This window comes from Somniosus microcephalus, chromosome 4 (genome assembly GCF_052327205.1).
Source record: "Somniosus microcephalus isolate GS21.2 chromosome 4, FLI_Smic_1.0, whole genome shotgun sequence".
Classification (NCBI taxonomy): domain Eukaryota; kingdom Metazoa; phylum Chordata; class Chondrichthyes; order Squaliformes; family Somniosidae; genus Somniosus; species Somniosus microcephalus.
The window spans coordinates 36670328-36697483 of record NC_140990.1 but is presented as its reverse complement, the minus strand read 5'-3'; the positions used below and the strand labels follow the sequence as shown (position 1 = coordinate 36697483).

The following is a 27156-nucleotide window of genomic DNA, read 5'->3' as shown; positions in this document are numbered from 1 at the left end:
ATACGGCACAGAAACAGGCCATTCGTCCCAACCAGTCCATGCTGGTGTTTCTGCTCCACACATAGAAACATAGAAGATAGCACGGTGGCATAGTGGTTAGCACTGTTGCCTCACAGCGCCAGGGACCCGGGTTCAAATCCGGCCTCGGGTGACTGTCTGTGTGGAGTTTGCACATTCTCCCCGTGTTTGCGTGGGTTTCCTCTGGGTGCTCCGGTTTCCTCCCACAGTCCAAAGATGTGCAGGTTAGGTTGATTGGCTATGATAAAAAAAATTGACCCTTAGTGTTAGGGAGATTAAATACGTGGGGTTACGGGGATAGGGTGGGATATGTGTTGGTGTAGGGGTTATGGGGATCAGGTGGGATATGTGTCGGTGCAGGCTCGATGGGCCGAAATGGCCTCTATCTGCACGGTGGGGTTTCTGTGTTCTGTGTGTGGTAGGAGCAGGAGTAGGCCATTCGGCCCCTCGAGCCTGCTCCGCCATTTATTGAGATCATGGCTGATCATCCAAACTCAGTACCCTGTCCCTGACTTCTCCCCATATCCCTTGATCCCTTTAGCCTTAAGAAATATATCCAACTCCTTCTGGAATATATTTAATGAATTGGCCGCAACTGCCTTCTGTGGTTGCCTCACACGAGCCTCCTCCTGTCTTTCCTCATCTAAATCTATCAGCATAACCCTCTATTCCCTTCTCCCTCATCTGCTTGTCCAGCCTCCCCTTAAATGCATCGATATTATTCGCTTCAACCACCCCCTGTGGTAGCGAGTTCCACATTCTCACCACTCGCTGGGTAAAGAAGTTTCTTCTGAATTCCCTATTGGATTTCTTGGTGACTTATCTTATATTGATGGCCTCTAGTTATGCTCTTCCCCCACAAGTGGAAACATTCTCTCTGTATCCACTCTATCAAAAAATTTTCATAATTTTAAGGACCTCTATTAGGTCACCCCTCAGCCTTCTTTCAAGAGAACAGAGACCCAGCCTATTCATCCTTTCCTGATATGTATACCCTCGCATTTCTGGTATCATCCTTTTAAATCTTCTCTGCCCTCTCCAGTGCCTCTATATCCTTTTTATAATATGGTGACCAGAACTGTACGCAGTTCTCTAAGGGCTGAATTTTGCCGGCACTCAGAGTGTGGGTTTGGAGGCGGGTCTGCTGTCAAAACCACAAAAACTGACAGTGGGTCGGTATCCCACTCTGAACCGCCTCCTTGTGAGTTTCCTAAGTGTCGGGTCTGTCATCCCTGAACAGACCCGACACCAAGTGGCAGGTCAGTCAATTTAGATACTTTAAAGCTTGTTAAAAGGTAGTTAAGCACCATTTTCCCATGTACTTACCATTTTACCAGGTTTTTAACAAGGTTCCCGGAGAGCGACTATCACGTCAGGTAAGTATGTCGGGTTCGCAATGACTGTGGATTGCTGTGAATAGGTGAAAGCTGCAGAAGTGGTCTAAAACCTACCATTTCACAGCTGTTCACTTCCCAATCTTAGAAGCTGGAGCATTAATGATTTGGAACCCACTTTGGAGCTTTATGCAAACACGATTTCCCTTTTATAAAACCATGTTGACTCTGCCTAATCATATCATCATTTTCTAAGTGCCCTGTTCCACTTCCTTAATAATGGATTCCAGCATTTTCCCGAGGACTGATGTCAGGCTAACTGGCCTGTAGATCCCTGTTTTCTCTCTCCCTCCTTTCTTGAATAGCGGTGTTACATTTGCTACCTTCCATTCCACGAGGACCTTTCCAGAATCTAGTGAATTTTGGAAGATCACGACCAATGCATCCACTATCTCTGCAGCCACCTCTTTTAGAACCCTCGGATGTAGGCCGTCAGGTCCAGGGGATTTGTCGGCTTTTAGTCCCGTTAGTTTCTCAAGTACTTTTTCTCGACTGATATGAATTACTTTAAGTTCCTCACTCTCATTAGCCCCTTGGTTCCCCACTATTTCTGGAATCTCAACCTTCTCCAGTGTAGCTCACGCAGCTCCAGCTCGCGCAGCCTAAGCCCAGCTGTCCGCAGTGCAGCCGTAACATGCCCGTAGACTTGTACGAGTGGTCGGGACCTCTCGCCCTGACCGAGGTGGACGAGAAGCCTGCGAAGCCCCTCCGTGTCAAGTATGACAATGTGGGCAAAGATGTGCTGGGTAAAGTGTTGAGCCCGGCCCAGGTACTGACTGCAGCTGAGAGCTGAACACACAGGAACCGCTCCAGTGCCTGGAGCCAGCAACAAGAGGCAACAAAAGCAAGGAAGGCACAGAGTCCAAAAGCAAGGAAGTTATGATGAACCTTAATAAAACACTGGTTCGGCCTCAACTGGAGTATTGTGTCCAATTCTGGGCACCGCACTTTATGAAGGATGTGAAGACCTTAGAGAGGGTGCAGAAAAGATTTACAAGAATGATTCCAAGAATGAGGGACTTCAGTTACATGGATAGACTGGAGAAGCTGGAGTTGTTCTCCTTATAACAGAGAAGGTTGAGAGGAGATTTGATAGAGGTGTTCAAAATCATGAGGGTTCTGGACAGAGTAGATAGAGAGAAACTGTTCCCATTGGCAGAAGGGTTGAGAACCAGAGGACACAGATTTAAGGTGATTGGCAAAAGAACCAAAGGCGACATGAGGAAAAGCTTTTTTCCACAGCGAGTGGTTAGGATCTGGAATGCACTGCCTGAAACGGTGGTGGAGGCAGATTCAATCGTGTCTTTCAAAAGGGAATTGGATAAGTACCTGAAGTAAAGAAATTTGCAGGGCTACGGGGAAAGGGCGGGGCAGTGGGACTAGCTGAAGTGGTCTTGCAGAGAGCTGGCACAGGCTCGATGGGTCGAATGGCCTCCTTTTGTGCTGTAATCATTCTATGATTCTAAGCTTATATTGTGGTTAATAACAGACAAATTCTGTTCTTTCCTCTGATCTGATTACAGATTTCAACCAGTAGATTCAGTGAATGGAATGTCTTATCAGTGTTGCCATGGCGACCTGTCTGCAGTGAAACGCCTGTTTGAGTTTCTAACTCAGACTAAACTTCTCTTTCCCATAATACACATTATATCAGACATTTGATGTCAAGGTATTTCAACCATGTTATGTTAATATCTCTAAAATCTACAGGGAGATCAGATGCACAAATCTTTAAAAATTGGAAGACAAGTTTATAAAGTGGTTTAAAAAAGTTACCCGAGGTTTTTTATAAATGGGGCATAGAAAACAAAACCATTGGTTCGGCTGCATTTAGAATAAGTTTTGGGCATCTTACACTAGGAAGGATGTCAGGGCCACAGAGAGGCTGCAGAATAAATTCACTGAGGTTATACCATGGATGAGAGGCTTTAGTTATCAGAGAATCAGAGAATGATACAGCACAAAATGTGGCCATTCGGCCCATCATGCTTGTGCCAGCTCTTTGGGAGAGCTATCCAATTAGTCCCACTCCCTTGCTCTTTCCCCATATCCCAGTAAATGTTTTCCCTTCAAATATTTATCTAATTCCCTTTTGAAAGTTACTCTTGAATCTGCTTCCTCAACCCTTTCAGGTGTGCATTTCAGATCATAATAACTCGCTGGGTAAAGAAATGTTTCCTCATGATGGCCTGTCTGCAGTGAAGCGCCTGTTTGAGTTTCTAACTGAGGTGAACTTTTCTTTCCCAGGAGGAGAGACGAGAGAAACTGGGGCACTTCTCATTAGAACAAAGCAGGGTGAGAGGAGATGTGAGCGAGGTGTTTAAACTTGATCAACGACACCGACCAAAATTTCAGAGACACTCCCTGTCCCTCAGGACCTGTGTCCAGGGGAGAAGCTGATGGGTTTATCAGATCATCTTTGGGTTAAATGTTGTGCTCGTGGAGCTGAGCCCCTAGTGTCAGCTTCAAACACTCTCCAGTCAGGTACAGCACGGGTTAGATACAGAGTAAACCCATCAGCCGCTCCCCGACACAGATACCGAGGGACAGGGAGTGTCCGGGGCAATGACATTTCTCACTCAATAAGGTATAAATTGATCCTGTACCTCTCCCCATTAATCCTGGGCTCCACACGGGGCGAATCCTGCTCCTGTTTCCCTTCCTGTAACAGCACTGAGCTAAACCCAGCCCATAATGAGCTGGGCTCAGGGAGGCTGGTCGCTAGGCACTACAGTGATGTCATAAAGCAAGGCCATTCAGCCCAGCTGGTCGTCTCCTTGTCCCTTTAAAGGTGGAGAGCTGGGACACCCTGTCTCCAAACACATCCCACCTGTTCATACTGAGAATCCCCGGGGAAGGCCCAAGGCCCAGAGTGTGGAACACAACCAAGGGGGAAAGAGGAGGGGAGAAGGGGAGGTAAATCAAGGAGTCGGGACTGAGGGACACCAAGCTTCAGTTTTAGAGCCTGTAGACTTCAGGAGGGGAAGAGTGAGTTCAGTAGTTTTAGGATCCAGGGAGAGAACAAGGAGCAGATGGGGAGACTGGTGTGGATTCCAGCAAAGTGAGGATGTAGGGGGAGGGAGATTGTGTCGGGCCATGTATTAGGGGTGTAGGAGGGACAAGAGAGGAAAGGTCAGAGGAGCAATTACTGCAGCAGTGCCCATAAATAGTGAGAGAGAGAGAAGGTGGGGGTTCGAGTGGACCTGGGACAGTCTGTTAAACTCTCGGTTTGCTGTGACCAGTTTTCCTTCGGTTAAAAATGGCCTCCTGTAGCCCAGTGACACAAACAGCCCATTAAACTCCACCAATGGCCTTTGGTCTGGTGAGGTCTCCCTTTGTGAAACATCGGCTGTTGTTAAAGCTTTTCATTCTGACACGCTCACACTGAGAAATGAGCTGCAGAACTGCCAACACCATCAGCTTTAAGGAGACGTTTCCCTTTGGAGATCGGATTGCCCATTGAGTTTGATTAAATTGATGTTAAAGTAACAATGCTGCTTTGCCCCGTGACAATAACAAATTATCAGAATATTTCCCATAGGTTAAAATCACTGGCCTGGAGGGTTGAAGTGGACCCTGTGATATAATAGAATTTTCTGTCCTGTCAGACCTGGACATCTTGTAGATCCATCTTTTAACAAGTTGTGGGATCTCCGTTCTCAGATGGATTCCACTCAGTTTGTAACAAGTCCTCAATCAGCTCGTCTTATTGTCGAGACATCAAGGACCCAACACACTGCGTGTGTGGGAAACAAAGCTCATTTATTTGACATTGTTACATATTAAACTCCAGCCCAGTTATAGGGGTTACTAACATCAGCTGAAACAAACCCCAACTGTCAGAATGAACATGGTTCGGTCCTGGATGTGATTAACAGCAGCAATAACAGCAGAATCCAACCCCCGCAGTCACATGTGCACACGTTGGTGTTTCTGCAGGTTGGATGAACGAGCGAATCCCTTCCCACACACAGAGCAGGTGAACGGTCTCTCTCCAGTGTGCAGGCATCGATGAATTTCCAGCTCACAGGGGTAATTGAATCCCTTCCCACAGTCCCCACATTTCCAGGGTTTCTCCGTGGTGCTGGTGTCCTTGTGTCTCTCCAGGTTGGACGATCACACACAGAACACGTGTACAGCTTCTCCCCGCTGTGAACAGTGCGATGTTTTTTCAGGCTGTGTAACTGGTTAAAGCTCTTTCCACAGTCAGTGCACTGGAACACTCTCACTCGGGTGTGTGTGTGTCTCGGTGCTTTTCCAGTCACACTGATGTTTGAAATCTTTTCCCACAGACAGAACAGACAAACATTTCCCCTTCCACATTCAAAGGCCGATGCTATTCAGGTCCTGATGAATCGACTGACTGTCAGATCTTGACATGATGTTGGGTTTGAGCTTCCCATCTGCCAGTCCACCCCTTTTAACACCCTGTAAAAGGAGTTTACTAAAGTCATCATTCCACGTACAGAATTGAAATTCATGACAGACAATTCTAGTTCTAATGGAACATTATCTCGTCACTGCTTCTCTGAAAGCAGTAAATCCCCATCCCACACACTCCCCACACACTCCCCACACACTCTCCACACACTCCCCACACACTCTCCACACACTCCCCACACACTCCCCACACACTCTCCACACACTCCCCACACACTCCCCACACACGCCCCACACACTCTCCCTCCTCCCTGTGCTGAAATTCAAACCCATCATAGAAACATAGAAACATAGAAGATAGGAGCATGAGTAGGCCCTTCGAGCCTGCTCCGCCATTCAATGAGAGCATGGCTGATCATCCAATTTCAGTACCCTGTCCCTGCTTTCTCCCCATACCCCTTGACCCCTTTAGCCTTAAGAAATATATCCAACTCATTCTTGAATATATTTAATGAACTGGCCTCCACCCCCCTCTATGGCAGAGAATTCCACAGGTTCACCACTCTCTGGGTGAAGAAATTCCTCCTCATTTCAGTCCTAAATGGCTTACCCCTTATCCTTAGACTATGACCCCTGGTTCTGGACTCCCCGGCCATCAGAAACATCCTTCCTGCATCTAGTCTGTCCAGGCCTGACAGAATTTTATAGGTTTCGATGAGATCCCCTCTCAATCTTCTAAACTCCAGTGAGTATAAGCCCAATCGACACAATCTCTCCTCATACGTCATTCCTGCCATCCCAGGTATCAGCCTGGTGAATCTTCGCTGCACTCCTTCCATGGCACGAACGTCCTTCCTCAGGTAAGGCGACCAAAACTGCACACAATACTCAAGGTGTGGTCTCACCAAGGCCCTGTACAACTGTAGCAAGACATCCTTGTTCCTGTACTCGAACCCTCTTGCTACGAAGGCCAACATACCATTTGCCTTCTTAACCGCCTGCTGCACCTGCATGCTTACCTTCAGCGACTGGTGCACAAGGATACCCAGGTCTCGTTGCACTTCCCTGTAGTGTATGTACCTTTAAGAGTAGAACTGCTTTTACAGCTCCTGTATACTGTAGTACTGGCAGTGACCACACCTGTATAGGGATCTGTACTGTTAGTTTTTAGAATACCCTCACCCAGTAAACACCTGCTGATTGTTCATCTGCAGTCTCCGTCTATTTATTGAAGAACACCATACCTTAAGATTCACGGATTTAACAGTGGAGATGAGGCCGATTCGAACCTACCTGCAACTCTGCATTTCCTCCCAGGGATTCGCTCCTGCAGGACAGTGGAAGAAAGTCGAGACCAAAAGCATGGGCGTCGATGATGAGCAACTGCCCAGTCGTCCAGCAGAGAGTGAGCATCGCAGGGGAGGCTGTTGAGAGCTGGGCTTGGTTCTCCACTCACGACAATCCAGCGCAACAGGCTGGCAACAGGTATGGTGCAGACCCTTCCTGGACAGCGGCGGCTGGAGCCGACCGATGGCACAGAAAAGGCCGAGCAGCATCGACGGGTTAAGAGAGAGGGTAAAGCGCACAGGGCGCAGCCGAGGATTGAAGACCGAGCGGCGTCGACGGAAAACAAAAAGAGAGAGAGGGTAAAGCACAGCCGGGGTTCAGGACCGAGCGGCAGCAACGAGAGAGGTGCACAGGAAAACGCGCAGAGCGCAGCCAGTGCTCAAGGGCTGAGCAGCAGCCACAGGGGAAGAAAGGAAGCGCAGGAGACGCCATTTGAGCCACGGAGAAGAAGGGAGAGCGCGGGAGATGCCATTTTTGAAGCCGCAGCAGAGAAGAAGGGCGAGCGCGGGAAGAAAGGGAAGTGCGGGAGATGCCATTTTGAGCCAGCGGAGAAGAAGGGAGAGCATGGGAGACGCCATTTTAGCCAGTCTAACCACACCCAGGGATGCCGAAGAGTGGCAGTGTCACAGCGTTCAACAATGAAGTTGAAGATTGGGCGACATATGTGGAACGCATTGAAGTGTACTGCAAGGTGAATGAAGTGCCAGATGCCAGGAAAGCACTGGTATTGTTGAATTCCATGGGTGCAAAAACGTGTGGCTTACTGCGAAACCTAGTAACCCCAGAGAAGCCAGTGGATAAGGATTTCGAAAGCATGGTGGCAATCTTACAGGACCACTTAAACCCCACACCGCTGCTGATAGCAGAAAGATTTAAGTTTCACAAAAGGAACCAACATAAAGATGAAAGTAATGCTGAGTATTTAACGGAACTGCGCAAGCTATCGAAACACTGCCAGCTTGGAAAGGGACTAGCAGATACGTTAAGGGACAAGTTTGTGTGTGGGCTTCAAAGTGAAGGAACCCAGAAACGGCTTCTATCAGAAAAGGATCTTACGCTGGACAAGGCTTTCAGCATGGCAGTATCACACGAAGCAGCCGCACGGGGCGCTGCAGAGATACAACGGAGACCGCAAGAATATGGCACCAATGAAATGTCATATGGAGCAGTGAAGTTTTATCGCTGCGGCAGAACAACACACGGCCAGAAGGATTGTTGGTTCAAGGACCAAGTGTGCAGACAGTGTGGAAAAGCAGGACACATAGCAAGAGTCTGCAGGTTGGGAAAGAAAACCAGCAGCAAGAAATCTCCACAGGAGAAGTACAGAAAGGTACGTAAGGTGATGGAGAGTAGTTCGGACGAACAGAAAAGTGATACAGACTCCGGAAGCAAGGAGCTGGGTTGTCTAAAACTACATAATGTAATCAAAATGGAGGATCACCAAACTATCTGGGTCATGCTCAAGATAGACGGAGTCCAAGTGAAAATGGAATTGGACACAGGATCAGCCCTAACAGTCATAAACCGAAGGGACTACAAGCGGCTATTCTCACATATACTCTTGAGAGATACAGAGATTGTCTTGAAGACGTACACGGGGCAAAAAGTCTACCCCAAAGGAAAAGTAAGGGTGAACGTGATATACAACGGCAAGGAAACACAAAAAATGGACCTATATGTATTGCCAGATGGAGGACCACCACTACTAGGACGTGAATGGATCCGAAAGATACAGTTAGATTGGCATTCCATACAGGCACTGATGGTAGAGGCCAAAAAGGATGACAATGTCACACCTGGACGACTGTCAAAAATGCTAACTGATGCACAAGAAGTGTTCCAGGAGGGACTCGGAACACTAAAAGGCATAACAGCGACGATCAAAATAGAGGAAAATGCAAGCCCAAAGTTTTTTAAGGGCAGACCGGTGCCTTATGCGATCCGCCCAGCCATTGAAGCAGAGCTGGAAGGTTTGGAACGTTCAGGAGTACTGTCCAAAGTGGACTGGAGTGAGTGGGCTACACCCATCGTTCCTGTAATGAAGAGGTCGTTGAGTAATATGCCTGGGGAACCAAAGAAGGTTCGCATCTGTGGGGACTTTAAGGTGGCAGTGAACCCAGTCCTTCACACGGTACAATATCCGCTTCCACGGATTGAATATATTTTCGCCTCGCTATCTGGAGGAAAACGCTTCACTAAGATTGATCTGGCCCAGGCGTACCTGCAAATGGAGGTAGAAGAAGCCTCGAAACAATATCTCACGATCAACACTCACAAAGGTCTCTACCAATACAACCGGCTGGTGTTCGGGGTAGCATCAGCTCCGGCTATTTGGCAAATGGCAATGGATCAAGTCCTGCAAGGGATTCCAGGGACCCAGTGTTATTTGGACGACATCCTGGTCACGGGCGAAAATGACAGTGATCACCTCGCCAACCTGGAGCAGGTGTTCACTAGATTGAAGGAATATGGGCTATGAGCTAATCGCCACAAATGCGAGTTTTTCCAGAAGCAGATCTCGTATTGTGGCCACGTTATTGATGAAGAGGGGTTACATAAGTCCCCTGAAAAGATTGAGGCAGTAGTCAAGGCTCCAGCACCGGAAAATGTGTCACAACTGAGGTCGTTCCTCGGGCTGGTGAACTACTACCATAAGTTCTTACCAAATTTGTCTACAGTATTACACCCACTGAACACCCTACTGCAAACAGGGGTACCATGGAAGTGGAATGACGAATGTAAACGAGCTTTCCAGAAGTGCAAAGAATTGAACACATCAAAAGAGGTGTTGGCTCATTTCAACCCAGCACTACCAATTCGGTTGGCGTGTGATGCATCACCCTATGGTATTGGAGCGGTGCTGTGGCACAAATTCCCAGACGGGTTGGAGAGGCCAGTAGCCTTTGCATCTCGGTCACTAACCTCAGCAGAGCGCAAATACGCCCAGATTGACAGGGAGGCCCTCAGCCTAGTATGGGGAGTGAAAAAGTTCAACTACTATCTGCACGGGCAGAAGTTCACCTTGCTGACTGACCACCAACCACTTGTCTCCATCTTTAATCCAAAGAAGGGCGTTCCGGTGGTGACTGCGCAACGGCTACAAAGATGGTCCCTTTTTCTAGGGGCGAACAAATATGAAATCGAGTATAAGGGCACGAAACAGCATGGAAATGCTGATGGGCTATCACGCCTGCCACTGCCTACTGCGGAGGAAGTACCAGCAGTGGACACTGTCGAAATATTTTATTCAACTATAATTGAACGCTTGCCAGTAACTAATGCGGATATAGAGAAGGAGACCCAAAATGATCCGACACTGTTTCGGGTATATGATTTGACGGTGAAGGGATGGCCAACACATGGCGACTCACTGTTGCCAGCATTCTCATCCAGAAGAGAACAGCTGTCAGTATGCCAGGGGACATTGATGTGTGGATCCCGAGTGGTAATTCCACCCAAGTTAAGGGAGAGAGTGCTCAATGAGCTTCACGAAGGCCATCTGGGAGGGGTGAAAATGAAAAGCCTTGCTAGGGCTTATGTGTGGTGGCCGGGAATCAATCAAGGACCTAACAAAGAGCTGCTCAGGATGCCAGAAGGTCCAAAATGCACCACCACATGCCACTCTACACCCATGGGAGTGGCCCTCCTCTCCATAGCAATGGGTGCATATTAATTTTGCTGGTCCATTCATGGACTCAATGTTCTTAATAGCAGTGGATGCGCACTCAAAATGGCCTGAGGTGATCAAAATGCCCTCCATCACTACGGAGAAAACGATTGCAGTCCTACGGACCATTTTTGCCAGGAACGGCTTGCCGGAACAGATTTGCTCTGATAACGGACCACAGTTTGTGCCCGAAGAGTTTCGGAAATTTATGAGAAGGAATGGGGTAAGGCATTACACATCCGCCCCGTATCATCCAGCCACAAATGGATTGGCTGAGACGTTCGTACAAACCTTTAAAAAGGCAGTAAGGGCCATGTGCGATGACAACATTCCACTGCAGCATAAGGTGGACAATTTCCTGTTAGCCTACAGAAATGCGACACATGCAGTTACCAACCAGACCCCGGCCATGATGGTCTTTAACCGAAGGTTGAGATCTCGTCTGGAATTGCTCAGACCAAATGTACGAATAAATGTTGAGAATAAGCAATTCCAGCACATCAATGAGAAGCCGACAAGGTGCTTCAATGTAGGACAACCAGTCTTGGACCGCGACTAACGAACAGAGAAATGGCAACCAGGGACGATATGCACATGGCAGGGGCCACTAATGAACACAGTGGATGTTGGGGAGAACATTGTGAGACGCCATGTCGACCAGATCCTAGCATCACAGGAACGAGTCAACCCCATGTCTCGCGTACCTGGTGATGAACCCGACATACTGGTAGCATCTACCCCAGAAACAGTAGCATCGGAAGCTGATGAACTAACCAACGACAGGGGGCCAGAATCGCCTCCGCACCAAGAACAAGACACTCAGGAAAGGCGCTATCCAGAAAGGATCAGGAAGCCGCCCCAAAGACTGAATCTATAAATGGACTATTTCAGTTAATGTGCATGTTAAAAGTGTTAACTGTTATTTGAATGTTATGGTACTGTTAATCTAAAAGGGGAGGAATTGAAGTGTATGTACCTTTAAGAGGAGAACTACTTTTACAGCTCCTGTATACTGTAGTACCGGCAGTGACCACACCTGTATATAAACCCTGAGTAGGGATCTGTACTGTTAGTTTTTAGAATACCCTCATCCAGTAAACACCTGTTGATTGTTCATCTGCAGTCTCCGTCTATTTATTGAAGAACACCATACCTTAAGATTCACGGATTTAACATTCCCCTTCTCCCATCGCACCATCTCCAACGTTTTTCCTTTAGGTTGACTTTTCTCCCTCCCCTGAAGGCGCTGACCCTGGCTGAGTTCAGTTCTACACTCACTGGATCCCCTCCTTCCTCCCCTGAAGGTGCTGACTCTGGTTGGGTTCAGTTCTACACTCACTGGTTCCACTCCCTCTCCTCCCCTGAAGGTGCTGACTCTGGCTGAGTTCAGTTCTACTCTCACTGGTTCCCCTCCCTCTCCTCCCCTGAAGGTGCTGACTCTGGCTGGGTTCAGTTCTACACTCACTGGTTCCCCTCCCTCTCCTCCCCAAAGGTGCTGACTCTGGCTGGGTTCAGTTCTACACTCACTGGTTCCCCTCCCTCTCCTCCCCAAAGGTGCTGACTCTGGCTGGGTTCAGTTGCACACTCACTGGTTCCACTCCCTCTCCTCCCCTGAAGGTGCTGACTCTGACTGGGTTCAGTTCTACACTCACTGGTTCCCCTCCCTCTCCTCCCCTGAAGGTGCTGACTCTGGCTGGGTTCAGTTCTACACTCACTGGTTCCTCTCCCTCTCCTCCCCTGAAGGTGCTGACTCTGGCTGGGTTGAGGTCTACACTATCTGGTTCCCCTCCCTCTCCTCCCCTGAAGGTGCTGACTCTCGCTGGGTTCAGTTCTACACTCACTGGTTCCCATAAGAACATAAGAACATAAGAAATAGGAGCAGGAGTAGGCCAATCGACCACTCGAGCCTGCTCCACCATTCAATAAGATCATTGCTGATCTGATCCTAACCACCAATCTACGATCACAGAACCATCTCCTGAATCTAACAGAATTAGACACACGAAATAGGAGCAGGATCAGGCTACACGGCCCCTGGGCCCGCTCCGCTACCCACAGAGCCATGTCCGATCTGAACCTAGACTCATGTCCAAATTCCTGCCCGCTCCCCGTAACCCTTAATTCCCTTTACTTCTAGGAAACTGTCTATTTCTGCTTTAAATTTATGCAATGATGTAGATTCTACAGCTTTTTGGGGCAGCATATTCCATGGACCTACCACCCTCTGAGTGAAGTAGTTCCTCCTCATCACAGTTTTGAAAGAGCAGCCCCTTATTCTAAGATTATGCCCCCTAGTTCTAGTTTCACCCATCATCGGGAACATCCTCCCCGCATCCATCCGATCCAACCCCTTCACAATCTTATATGTTTCAATAAGATCGCCTCTCATTCTTCTGAACTCCAATGAGTAGAGTCCCAACCTACTCAACCTCTCCTCATATGTCCATCCCCTCATCCCCGGGATTAACCGAGTGAACATTCTTTGTACTGACTCGAGAGCAAGTATGTCTTTTCTTAAGTATGGACACCAAAACTGCATGCAGTATTCCAGGTGCGGTCTCACCAATACCTTGTACAACTGAAGCAATACCTCCCTATTTTTATATTCTATCCCCCTAGCAATGAAAGCCAACATTCCATTGGCCTTCGTAATCACTTGCTGCACCTGCATACTAACCTTTTGAGTTTCGTGCACCAGGACCCCCAGATCCCTTTGTACTTCAGTACTTTCCAGTTTCTTGCCATTAAGATAATAACTTGCTCTACGATTTTTCCTGCCAAAGTGCATAACCTCACACTTTCCAGTATTGTATTCCATCTGCCAAATCTCTGCCCACTTACTTAGCCTGTCTATGTCCCCTTGCAGGTTTTATATGTCCTCCTCACTCACTACTTTCCCTCCCATCTTAGTTTCATCTGCAAACATTGATATGTTACACTCGGTCCCCTCCTCCAAATCATTAATATAGATTGTAAAGAGTTGGGGACCCAGCACTGATCCCTGCGGAACACCACTAGTTACTGATTGCCAGTCTGAGAATGAACCATTTATCCCAACTCTCTGCCTTCTGTTAGATAGCCAATCCTCTATCCATGCCAGAATATTACCCCCAATCCTGTGATTTTTTATCTTAAGCTATAATCTTTTGTGTGGCACCTTGTCAAATGCCTTTTGGAAGTCTAAATACACTACGTCCACTGGTTCCCCTTTATCCACCCTATATGTTACTTCCTCAAAGAACTCCAGCAAATTTGTCAAACATGACTTCCCCTTCTTAAAACCATGCTGACTTGGTCCTATTAAATTATGATCCCCTCCCTCTTTTCCACTGAAGGTGCTGATTCTGGCTAGGTTCAGTTCTACATTTACTGGTTCCTCTCCCTCTCCTCCCCTGAAGGTGCTGACTCTGGCTGGGTTCAGTTTTACACTCACTGGTTCCCCTCCCTCTCCTCCCCTGAAGGTGCTGACTCTGGCTGGGTTCAGTTCTACACTCACTGATTGCTTCCCCTTCTCGCAATTTAGTACACTGTATTCGCTGCTCACGATATGGTCGCCTCTACATTGGGGAGACCAAACGCAGATTGGGTGACCGCTTTGCAGAACACCTCTGTTCAGTCCGTAAGGGGGACCCCGAGCTTCCGGTCGCCTGTCACTTTAATTCACCGCTCCATCCCCACTCAGACCTCACCGTCCTTGGCCTCTTGCATTGTTCCACGGAAGCTCAATGTAAACTCGAGGAACAGCACCACATCTTTCGATTAGGCACTTTACAGCCTTCCGGACTCAACATAGAGTTCAACAATTTCAGATCAGAACCTCGGCCCCTGTGATATATATATATATATATTTTTATCCACACTTTTTGTCTGTGTCCTTTTTTCTTCTCCCCCACATGGCAGCTGTCTTTCATTCTGCCAGCACAATTCACACTTCATCTAGAGCCATCCTTTATTTCTTAACCTGTCCCATTACCATCTCCTTTTGCCCTGAATATCTCTTAATGTCTCTTAATCTCTTCCGCTGTCCATCCTATCACAGACCTTCCCTTTTGTTCTTTCATCCACTCCCCCTTTCCCAGCGTCTTCACTTGCTTAAAAATCTGTTCCATTTTCTGCTTTTTTCCAATTCTGACGAAAGGTCATCGACCTGAAATGTTAACTCTGTTTCTCTCTTCACAGATGCTGCCTGACCTGCTGAGTATCGCCAGCATTTTCTGTTTTTATTTCTCCAGTCCCTTGTTCAGGGCCCGGGGCCAGGGGAGACTGTGGGCCTTTATTCCCCTTATTGGACACAAGGCCCTTTGTCTCACAACACACTGGCTCAGGTTTTAATGTAGACTTTTTAAATTCATGAATAAAAGCAAATAAAACCCGTGCTTCTGTGACACAAACTTCCTGATATTTTACAGAATCATAGAATGGTTATAGCACAGAAGGAGGCCATTCAGCCTGTCGAGCCTGTGCCGGGTCTCTGCAAGACCACTTCAGCTAGTCCCACTCCCCGCCCTTTGCCTGTAACCCTGCACATTTCTTTACTTCAGGTACTTATCCAATTCCCTTTTGAAAGCCATGATTGAATCGGCCTCCATCACCCTTTCAGGCAGTGCATTCCAGATCCAAACCACTGGCTGCGTAAAAATGTTTTTCCGCATGTCGCCTTTGGTTCTTCTGCCAATCACCTTAAATCTGTGTCATCTGGTTCTCGACCCTTCCGCCAATGGGAACAGTTTCTCTCTATCTACTCTGTCCAGACCCCTCGTGATTTTGAACACCTCTATCAAATCTCCTCTCAACCTTCCCTGCTTGAAGGAGAACCACCCCAGTTTCTCCAGTCTATCCACGTAACTGAAGTCCCTCATCCCTGGAACCATTCTTGTAAATCTTTTCTGCACCATCTCTAAGGTCGTCACATCCTTCATAAAGTGCAGTGCCCAGAATTGGACACAATACTCCAGTTGAGGCCGAACCAGTGCTTTATAAAGCTTCATCATAACTTCCTTGCTTTTGTACTCTATGCCTCTATTTATAAAGCCCAGCATCCTGTTTGCTTTTTAATCACTTTCTCAACCTGCCCTGCCACCTTCAAAGATTTGTGCACACATACCCCCAGGTCTTTCTGTTCACGCATCACCTTTAGAATTCTACCCTTTAGTTTATATTGCTTCTCCTCGTTCTTCCTACCAAAATGTATAATTTTGCACTTTTCTGCATTAAATTTCATCTCCCACGTGTCCGCCCATTCCACCAGCCTGTGTATGTCCTCTTGAAACCTATCACTATCCTCCCCACTGTTCACTGTACTTCTAAGTTTTGTATCATCTGCAAATTTTGAAATTGTGCCCTGTACACCCAAGTCTAAGTCATTAATATATATCAAGAAAAGCAGTGGTCCTAGTACCGACCCCTGGGGAACACCACTGTGTACCTTCCTCCAGTCTGAAAAACAACCGTTCACCACTACTCTCTGTTTCCTGTCACTTCACCAATTTCTTATCCATGCTGCTACTGTCCCTTTGGGAGTAAAAATGCTACTTTTTCCCTCTGTGGAATTTATTGTTAGTTTCAGACAACAACAACAACTTCTATTTATATAGCGCCTTTAACAAATTAAAACGACCCAATGCATTTCACAGTAGCATTATAAAGCAAAATTTGACAGCGTGTCCCATAAGGAGATATTAGGGCACATTACCAAAAGCTTGGTCAAAGCGATTGGTTTTAAGGAGCATCTTAAAGCAGGACAGAGAGGTTTAGGGGGGGAATCCCAGAGCTTAGGGCCTCTGCAGCTGAAGGCACGGCCACCAATGGTGGAACGATTAAAATCAGAGATGCTCAAGAGGCCGGAATTAGAGGAGCGCAGATATCTCGGAGGGTTGTAGGGGCTGGAGGAGATTATAGAGATTGGCAGGGGCGAGGCCATGGAGAGATTTGAAAGCAAGGCTGAGGATTTTAAGGATGAGACACTTAAGGAAAAGCATGGAGTGGGGGAGGGTAAAGCCCTTAAAGGAACAGGGTCTCCAATTCTGTTCTGCTACAGGTCCTGGGACAGATTGTATCTCCCCTCTCCTTTGGGGGAAACAAGAGAGGAAAGAATGTCCCATAGACACTTGAACTCAGAGTCTCAGAATGAAGGGTCGGCCATTTTGGATTGAGATGAGGAGAAATTTCTTCACTCAAGGGTTGTGAATCTTTGGAATTCTCTACCCCAAAGGGCTGTGGCTGCTCAGTCATTGAGTATATTCAAGACAGGGATCGACAGATTTTAGGATACTAAGGGAATCGAGGGATATGGGGATAGTGCGGGAAGGTGGAGTTGAGGTAGAAGATCAGCCATGATCATATTAAATGGCCCACTCCTGCTCCTATTTCTTATGTTCTTAATTGTCTATTTTGTATTTCTATCTTGTGCTTACAGTGATCACTTTTGTAAACTCCTTTTACAGGGTATTAGAAGGGGAGGATTTACAGAGGGGAAACTCAAACCAAACATCACCTCAAGATTTGACAGAGTCACTTGATTCACCAGGACCTGAATATCATTGGATTTTCAACATGGAAGGAAAAAGCACCAATCACAGTGGGCAGAAAGCATACACGTGCTCGGTGTTTGGACGAGGCTTCAAACAATCATCGGGCCTGTCAAGACACAAATGCAGTCACTCCAGGGAGAAACTGTGTAAATGTGGGGACTGTGGGAAGGGATTCGGTTCCCCATCCCAGCTGGAAACTCATTGGCGCTGTCACACTGGAGAGAGGCCGTTCACCTGCTCCGTGTATGGGAAAGGATTCAAAGAATCATCCAACCTGCTGAGACACCAGCACATTCACACCGCGGGGAGGTCATTCAACTGCTCCATGTGTGGGAAGGGATTCAATAATTCAGCTGGCCTGCAGAAGCACATGATAGTTCACACTGACGAGAGACCATTCGAGTGCTCTCACTGTGGCAAGAGGTTTAGGCGCTCGTGCCACCTGCGGGCACACCAACGCAGTCACACCGGGGAGAGGCCATTCACCTGCCCCGTGTGTGGCAAGGGATTCACTCAGTCTGCTAACCTGGTGGAACACCAGTGGATTCACAAGGGGGAGAAACCAGTTAAATGTCCCGTGTGTGGGAAGGGATTCACTCAGTCCTCCCGCTTGATGGTGCATCAGCGAGTTCACACTGGGGAGAGGTCATTCACCTGCTCCGTGTGTGGGAAGGGATTCACTCGGTCATCCACCCTGGTGACACACCAACAAGATCAGATGTGACTTCCAGCATTGGATTCTGCTGTTATTGCTGCTGTTAATCACATCCAGGACTGAAACATGTTCATTCTGACAGTTGGGGTTTGTTTCTGCTGATGTCAGTAACCCCTATAACTGGGCTGGAGTTTAATATTCTGGTTATATGTCAAATAAGTCAGCTTTGTTTTCAACACATTGTTGTAGATTTCTCGTCTTTCTTCACTGACAGCAAAGTCCCCATGCACGTTAATCTTGAGGTGTGTAAGAAATATGTCCCAGCCGCTCTCTTCCATGGTTCAGAGCTCCTAGGCATGGAACAGAAGGCTCCTTTACAACTGTGTTTAGTGTCCATCTGGTATCAAGAAACGGCTGAGCGCACTGGATACAGCAAAGGCTATGGGCCCCAACAACATCCTGGCTGTCGTGCTGAAGACTTGTGCTCCAGAACTAGCCCCACCTCTAGCTAAACTGTTCTAGTACAGCTACAACACTGGCATCTATCTGACAATGTGGAAAACTGCCCAGATATGTCCTGTCCACAAAACGCAGGACAAATCCAATCCAGCCAATTACCGCCCCATCAGTCTACACTCAATCATCAGCAAAGTGATGCAAGGTGTCATTGACAGTGCTATCAAGCAGCACTTACTCACCAATAACCTACTCACTGATGCCCAGTTTGGGTTCCGCCAGGACCACTCAGCTCCAGACCTCATTACAGCCTTGGTCCAAACATGGACAATGGAGCTGAATTCCAGAGGTGAGGTGAGAGTGACTGCCCTTGACATCAAGGCAGCATTTGACTCAGTGTGGCATCAGGGAGCCCTAGTAAAACTGGAGCCAATGGGAATCGGGGGGCGGGGGGGGGCGGAAACTCTCCACTGGGTGGAGTCATACCTAGCACAAAGGAAGATTGTTGTGGTGGTTGCAGGTTAATCATCACAGCTCCAGGACATCGCTGCAGGACTTCCTCAGGGCAGTGTCCTAGGCCCAACCATCTTCAGCTGCTTCATCAGTGACCTTCCCTCCAAAATAAGGTCAGAAATGGGGATGTTCGCTGATGACTGCACAGTGTTCAGTGCCATTCACAACTCCTCAGATAATGAAGCAGTCCATGCCCGCATGCAACGAAACCTGGACGACGTTCAGGCTTGGGCTGATAAGTGGCAGGTAACAGTCACGCCACAGAAGTGGCAGGTAATGACTATCTCCAACAAGCGAGAATCTAACCAGCTCCCCTTGGCATTCAACAGCATTATCATTGCCAAATCCCCCACTATCAACATCCTGGGGGTCACCATTGACCAGAAACTGAACTGGACCAGCTACATAAATACTGTGGCAACAAGAGCATGTCACAGGCTGGGTATTCTGCAGCGAGTGTCTCACCTCCTGACTCCCGAAAGTCTTTCTACCATCTTCAAGGCACAAGTAGGGAGTGTAATGGAATACTCTCCACTTGCCTGGATGAGTGCAGCTCCAACAACACTCAAGAAGCTTGACACCATCCAAGACAAAGCAGCCCGCTTGATTGGCCCCACATCCACCACCTTAGATATTCACTCCCTCCACCACCAGCTTACCGTGGCTGCAGTGTGTACCATCTACAAGATGCACTGCAGCAACTCGCCAAGGCTTCTTCAGCAGCACCTCCCAAACCCGCGACCTCTTCCACCTAGAAAGACAAGGACAGCAGACGCATGGGAACACCACCACCTCCAAGTTCCCCTCCAAGTCACACACCATCCTGACTTAGAAGTATACCACCGATCCTTCATTGTCGCTGGGTCCCTCCCTAACAGCACTGTGGGAGTACCTTCACCACACAGACTGCAGTGGTTCAAGAAGGCAGCACCCTGCCACCTTCTCAAGGGCAATTAGGGATGGGCAATAAATGCTGGCCTTACCAGCGACACCCAGATCCCATGAATGAATTTTTAAAAGTTACACCAGACTGGGCGGCCAGCGTACTTCAACAACAACAACAACTTGCATTTATATGGCACCTTTAACGTAATAAAACATCCCATGGTGCTGCACAGGAGTATTTTAAGATAAAAAAAATTGACACCGATCCACATAAGGATAAATTAGGTCAGGTGACCAAAAGCTTGGTGAAAGAGTTAGGTTTTAAGGAGCATCTTAAAGGAGGAAAGACAGGTAGTGAGGTGGACAGGTTTAGGCAGGGAATTCCAGCGCTTAGGGCCTAGGAAACGAAAGGCACGGCCAACAAAGGCTGAGCGATTATAATCAGTAATGCTCACAGCAGCAGAATTAGAGGAGCGCAGATATCTCAGGGGGTTGTGGGGCTGAAGGAGATTACAGAGATAGGGAGGGGCGAGGCGATGGAGGGATTTGAAAACAAGGATGAGAATTTTGAAATTGAGGCGCCGCTTAACCGGGAGCCAATGTAGGTCAGCGAGCACATGGGTGATGGGTGAACGGGACTTGGAGCGAGTTAGGACACGGGCAGCCAATTTTCGGATGACCTCAAGTTTAGGTCGGGTGGAATGTGGGAGACCAGTCAGGAGTTCATTGGAATAATCAAATCTAGAGGTAACAAAGACATGGGTGAGCATTTCAGCAGCGGATGAGCTGAGGCAAGGACGGAGACGGGCGATGTTATGGAGGCGGAAGTAGGCGTTCTTTGTTATGCTGTGGATATGTGGTCGGAAGCTCATTTCAGGGTCGCATGATGGCTTTTTAAAAATTAATTTTGTTTATTGCCCCTCCGGCCTCAATCTCGAGGGGGGGGGGGGAATGATAAAAAAAAGTTCTTTGCACCAATTGCAGCTTTCAATGGCGGTGCGTTTACCCAGAATCCCCCGCACAACAGAATGTGCCCTATCTATGACTACAGGAGCCCACTGCGCAAGCGTAGGATCGGGAGAGCTCTGAGCATGCGCAGTGTGAGTGGTCTCGATGGGTTTGAATCGGAAGACACGCTCCCGGGAAGCGGTAGGAGATTGTGGGCTCAGGGAGGAATTGGAGCCGCGGGTGGGCTGGGAAGCTTCATAAACACCCGGTGTAGGCCTCAGGCCCTGAATAAGAGCCCACAGGCCCCGTGTTTGTCCCGCGGTGACAGGCCCAGCTGCCTGGGTTTTGCACACTTTGTGCAAAAATAATAAATTGCAGGACAACGGAGTATTACAGTTTAAACTCTTTTAATGAAGCATCAGGTCTGTAAGCTTTCTCAATCAATACAGCACCATGTGGACAAGATGGAGTCAGGACCCTGGGTCCTCCAAAACAAAAGCAGTCCTTACAGATGCCTGCAGGCCAATGACAACTCAGCATGTGATCACGTGAATATAATAGGTATTCCTTACAGATGCCTGCGGGCCAATGATAAATCAATATGCAAATGTTACATCCTCTTTCTTTTAAAAGAAAAATGTTATGCATTACTTTTGAACGTTTCTTCTACATAAGGTTCTCAGTAGCATCAACATATAAGTAAACTCAACATTTAACTAGCACTGAAAACATCTCAATGTTTCAATAACGATGTACAGTTTTTGTTAGGGCAGCGATCCGCCTACACCCTTTGGCAGTTCACAAGTCAAGGATAACTCTAGGCTTGAGCTCTCGTCGGAATGACGGTGTTGTTCCTTGGTGTTCAGGAGGTGCCTGCGATTGCGGCAGTACACCTGTCCTTCTGGGGTGCCGACGTGATACGATCGCTCAGTGTCAGCTGGCTGGATGACGACTGCTGGCTTCCAGTAGTCATGTTCCTGGATTCTGACAGATTCTCCATTGTGCAGCGGCGGCAGTAGTCTAGCTGACCTGTCATAGTATCTCTTTTGGTGTTGCTGTCTCTGTACACGTTTTGCATGCACTTGCTTGTGGCTGATGACCTGCCAGGGCCTGTCTGGGATACGGTGAGGTATCATGGGCTCTTTGACATTTGATGGGCGGCGTTCTAGACAAATGGAACATTTTCCGACAATGCCCTCAATGTGTTTGCACATTCTGGGCCAAAACATAATGTCACGTGCTCTTTGTTTGCATTTTTCCATGCCCATATGTCCAGCATGAATTTTTGTCAACATCTCTTCTCTGAGACTGGTAGGAATGATGATTTTCTCCCCTTTGAAGACGATTCTGTTGATTTGTGAGAGTTCGTCTCTGTGGTTCCAGAATTCAGATATGCTCTGAGGGCATTTCCTCCTTTCCTCAGGCCATCCTTCATGTATGACTTTGCTCAGCAGTGTGAGTTGTGCATCTTTCTCTGTTTCTGCTCGGATCTCCTTCAGTTTTGAGTCACTCACAGGTAAGCTGTTGTATACCATGTGCACCTGCACATCCATGCCTTCACTGAGGCTGCTGTCCTGGTAGCTAAGAGGCTTTCTGGAGAGCGTGTCTGCGATGGGAATGTCTTTGCCTGGACGGTGAATGATTGTGAAGTCATACTTCTGTAGCTGAAGGATCATTCTCTGTAGCCTTGGTGGGGCTGTGGCTAGTGGTTTCCTCATGATTGACTCGAGGGGCTTGTGGTCGGATTCCACAATGACTTGTCGGTCATAGACGTATTGGTGGAAATGCTTACATCCAAACAGAATTGCATATAGCTCTTTCTCGATTTGAGCAAAGTTGATTTCACTGTCTGTGAGAGATCTGGAAGCGTAGCCGATTGGCTTTCCTTCTTGCAGTAATACTGCACCTAGTCCGTACTTTGACGCGTCCACTTGTAGTCTGAGCTCTTTGTTGGGGTCGAAGTAGACAAGAACTGGTCCTGGTTCTCTGGTAATTAGGTCTTTCATTTTCTGAAATGCTGTGTCATGTTGTTTGTCCCACAGGAACTCATTGGATTGTTTGAGCAACTGACGCATGGGTGCATTGATTTTGGAGAGGCTCGGGGCAAACTTGGCTAAGTAGTTAACCATGCCTAGTACTGTCTCTAGCTCTGCGCGGTTCTTCGGTGGCTCCATCATTTTCATGGCGGAGATTTTCTCTGGATCCGGCTTAATGCCATCAGTTGAGAGGCGATGCCCGAAATAACTGATCTCAGTGGATCCGATTATGCTTTTCTCAGGGTTGAGCCGGATACCTTTCTCCCGTGATCTTTGTAGCATCGCACGGAGGTTCCTGTCATGTTCCTCTCTATTCCTGCCATAGATGATGATGTCATCTACGATTGCGACTACTCCATCGAGGCCTTCATAGGTTTCGTCGATCTTCCACTGGAATTCATCCTGAGCTGAGATAAGACCAAATGCAGAATATAGAAATCATCATCCGGGAAATAGAACCGACAGAGTGGGTCAACGCATTAGTAGTGGTTGAGAAACCACGTACAGGCAAGCTCAGAGTCTGTCTCGACCCCAGAGATTTGAACAAGGCTATCAAACGCCCTCACTACCCTCTACCAACGCTAGATGACATCACACCCAAGCTAGTGGGAGCACGTTACTCCAGTGTAATGGACGCATGATCAGGATACTGGAATATCAAGCTCACGGAAGAATCATCTAAGCTAACAACGTTCAACACACCATTTGGACGCTACCCCAGCGGGGTCACCGGCCACCATCTTGGACAGTGCGGGGTCACGGCACATGCACGGCCATCTTATGCAGGAACAGGGAGTGGGCGGGGCTTCAGGGTCCCAGTGACCAGGAGAGACAATCATTGACTCCTTGATTTTATTCTCACTCTGCACACAGCGGGTGTAGACCTGAACCCAACCAGAGTAGAGGGAGGGGGGAAACTGGGAGTGGAGGAAAGAAATGCCGGAGATGGTGCGATGGGTTTGGATTTCAGCACAGGGAGGAGGAAGAGTGTGTGGGACGGGGATTTACAGCTTTGGAGGAACAAGAGAGGAAAGAATGTTCCATAGAAACTAGAATTGTCTGTTCTGAATTTCTATCCTGCACTTACAGTGATGACTTTTGTAAACTCCTTTTACAGGGTATTAGAAGGGGAGGATTTACAGATGGGAAACTCAAACCAAACATCACGTCAACATCTGACAGAGTCACTCCATTCATCAGGACCTGAATATCATCGGCCTTTGAATGTGGAAGGAGAAATGTTTGTCTCTTCTGTCTGTGGGAAAAGATTTCAAACATCAGTGTGACTGGAAAAGCACCGATACACACACACACCCGAGTGAGAGTGTTCCAGTGCACTGACTGTGGAAAGAGCTTTAACCAGTTACACAGCCTGAAAAAAACATCGCACCGTTCACAGCGGGGAGAAACCGTACACGTGTTCTGTGTGTGGACGAGGCTTTAACTGATCGTCCAACCTGGAGAGACACAAGGACACCCACACCATGGAGAAACAGTGGAAATGTGGTGACTGTGGGAAGGGATTCAATTACCCATCCCAACTGGAAATTCATCAATGCAGTCACACCGGGGAGAGGATGTTCACCTGCTTCGTGTGTGGGAAAGGATTCAATTACCCGTCTGAGCTGAAAAATCATCATCGATGTCACACCGGGGAGAGGCCGTTCACCTGCTCCGAGTGTGGGAAGGGATTCACTCACCCGTGCATTCTACAGACACATCTGCGAGTTCACACTGACGAGAGGCCATTCAGCTGCACTCACTGTGGGAAGAGGTTCAAGCAGTCATCCCACCTCATTCTACACCAGCGAGTTCACACTGGGGAGAGGCTGTTCACCTGCTCAGTGTGTGGGAAGCGATTCACTCAGACATCCCTCCTGCTGAAACACCAGTGAGTTCGCACTGGGGAGAGGCCGCTCACCTACTCAGTGTGTGGGAACGGATTCATTCAGTCATCTCAGTGCTGACACACCGGCGAGTTCACACTGGAGAGATGACGTTCACCTGCTCCATGTGTGGGAAGGGATTCACTCACTCATCCAATCTCCAGACACACCAGCGTGTTCACACTGGGGCGAGGCCATTCACCTGCTCCATGTGTGGGAAGGGATTCACTCGTTCATCCGGTGTTCGGGCACGCCAGGGAGTTCACACTGGGGATAGGTCGTTCACCTGCTCTGTGTGTGGGAAGGGATCCACTCAGTCATCCAACCTGCTGAGACACCAGCAGGTTCACACTGGGCAGAGGCCATTCACCTGCTCCGTGTGTGGGAAGGGATTCACTCAGTCATCCAACCTGCTGAGACACCAGCGAGTTCACAAGTGACTGCAGGAATTGGAATCTGCTGTTGTTGCTGCTGTTAATCTGAGGTTGGCGATGGCATTAAATGGGAAATTAGAGATGTGTGCAATAATGGCACAGCAGTTATCATGGGTGACTTTAATCTACATATAGATTGGGCTAACCAAATTAGTAACAATACTGTGGAGGAGGGGTTCCTAGAGTGTATATGGGATGGTTTCCTGGACCAATATGTCGAGGAACCAACTAGAGATCAGGCCATCTTAGACTGGGTATTATGTAATGAGAAAGGATTAACTAGCAATCTTGTTGTGCAAGGCCCCATGGGGAGGAGCGATCATAACATGATAGAATTCTTCATTAAAATGGAGAGTGAAGTAGTTGACTCAGAGACTAGGGTCCTGAATTTAAATAAAGGAAACTACGATGGTATGAGGCACGAGTTGGCTAGGATGGATTGGGGAATGTTACTTAAAGGTTTGATGGTGGATAGGCAAAGGCAAACATTTAAAGATCGCATGGATGAACTACAGAATTTGTTCATCCCTGTTTGACATAAAAATAAAACAAAAAAGGTGACTCAACCGTGGCTAACAAGGGAAATTAGGGATAGCATAAGATCCAAGGAGAGGACATATAATTTGGCCAGAAAAAGCAGCAAACCTGAGGCTTGGGAGCAGTTTAGGATTCAGCAAAGGAGGACAAAAGGATTAATTAAGAGGGGGGAAATAGATTACGAGAGCAAGCTTGCAGGGAACATAAAAACTGACTGTAAAAGCTTTTATAGATATGTGAAGAGTAAAAAGATTGGTGAAGTCAAGCGTAGGTCCCTTGCAGTCAGAATCAGGGGAATTTATAATGGGGAACAAAGAAATGGTAGGCCAATTAAATACATATTTTGGTTCTGTCTTCACAAAGGAGGACACAAATAACCTCCCAGAGATGTCGGGGAACATAGGGTCTAATGAGAGGGAGGAATTGAATGAAATCAGTACTTGTAGGGGAATGGTGTTAGGGAAATTGATGGGATTGAAGGCCGATAAATCCCCAGGAGCTGATAATCTACACCCAAGAGTAATTAAGGAAGTGGCCCTAGAAATAGTAGCCGCATTGCTGGTCATCTTCCAAAATTCTATAGACTCTGGAACACTTCCAATGGAGGATAGCTAATGTAACCGCACTATTTAAGAAGGGTGGCAGAGAGAAAACGGGGAATTATAGACTAGTAAGCCTGACATCGGTAGTGGGGAAAATGCTAGAGTCCATTATAAAAGATGTAATAGCAACACATTTGGAAAACAGTGACAGGATCGGACAAAGTCAACATGGATTTACAAAAGGTAAATCATGCTTGACTAATCTACTGGGATTTTTTGAGGATGTAACTGGTAGAATAGATAAGGGAGAACCAGTGGATGTGGTGTATTTGGACTTTCAGAAGGCTTTCTATAATGTCCTGCATAAGAGATTAGCATGTAATGTTAAAGCACATGGGATTGGGGGTAAGTTACTGTCTTGGATATGAACTGGTTGGCAGACAGGAAGCAAAGAGTTGGAATAAATGGGTCTTTTTCCGAGTGGCAGACAGTGACTAGTGGGGTACTGCAGGGATCGGTGCTAGGACCGCAGCTACTCACAATATATATAAATGATCTAGACGAGGGAACCCTGAAGAGGTGCCTAGGGTTTTTCTCCTATTACACCCAGTGGGTCCCCTACTATGCGGACAAGGCCCGTCCGCTGATCAAGTCCACCTCTTTTCCCCTGACGGCAGAGGCCCGCTTAGCCTTCCACCGTATCAAGGAAGACATTGCCAAAGCCACCATGGACGCAGTAGATGAATCCATCCCCTTCCAGGTGGAAAGCGACGCGTCCGACTTTGCCCTGGCCGACAGCGACTGTTGGAGCAGAGTGACCTCGACCTCAACAAGGCCTCTGAACATGCACTATCATTGGACGCAGCCTACCGGGGCATGGATGCCTACTCCTCTGCACCGTGGACGCCGCGGGGAACGACAGCCTGGG

The 27156-nt window shown here is 47.8% G+C and overlaps 1 pseudogene; it reads left to right on the top strand.

Annotated features, from left to right (window-relative positions):
• The first annotated feature begins 17343 nt into the window (after positions 1–17343).
• LOC147118634 (uncharacterized) lies at positions 17344–24628 on the top strand (annotated as a pseudogene).
• Positions 24629–27156: the final 2528 nt, after the last annotated feature.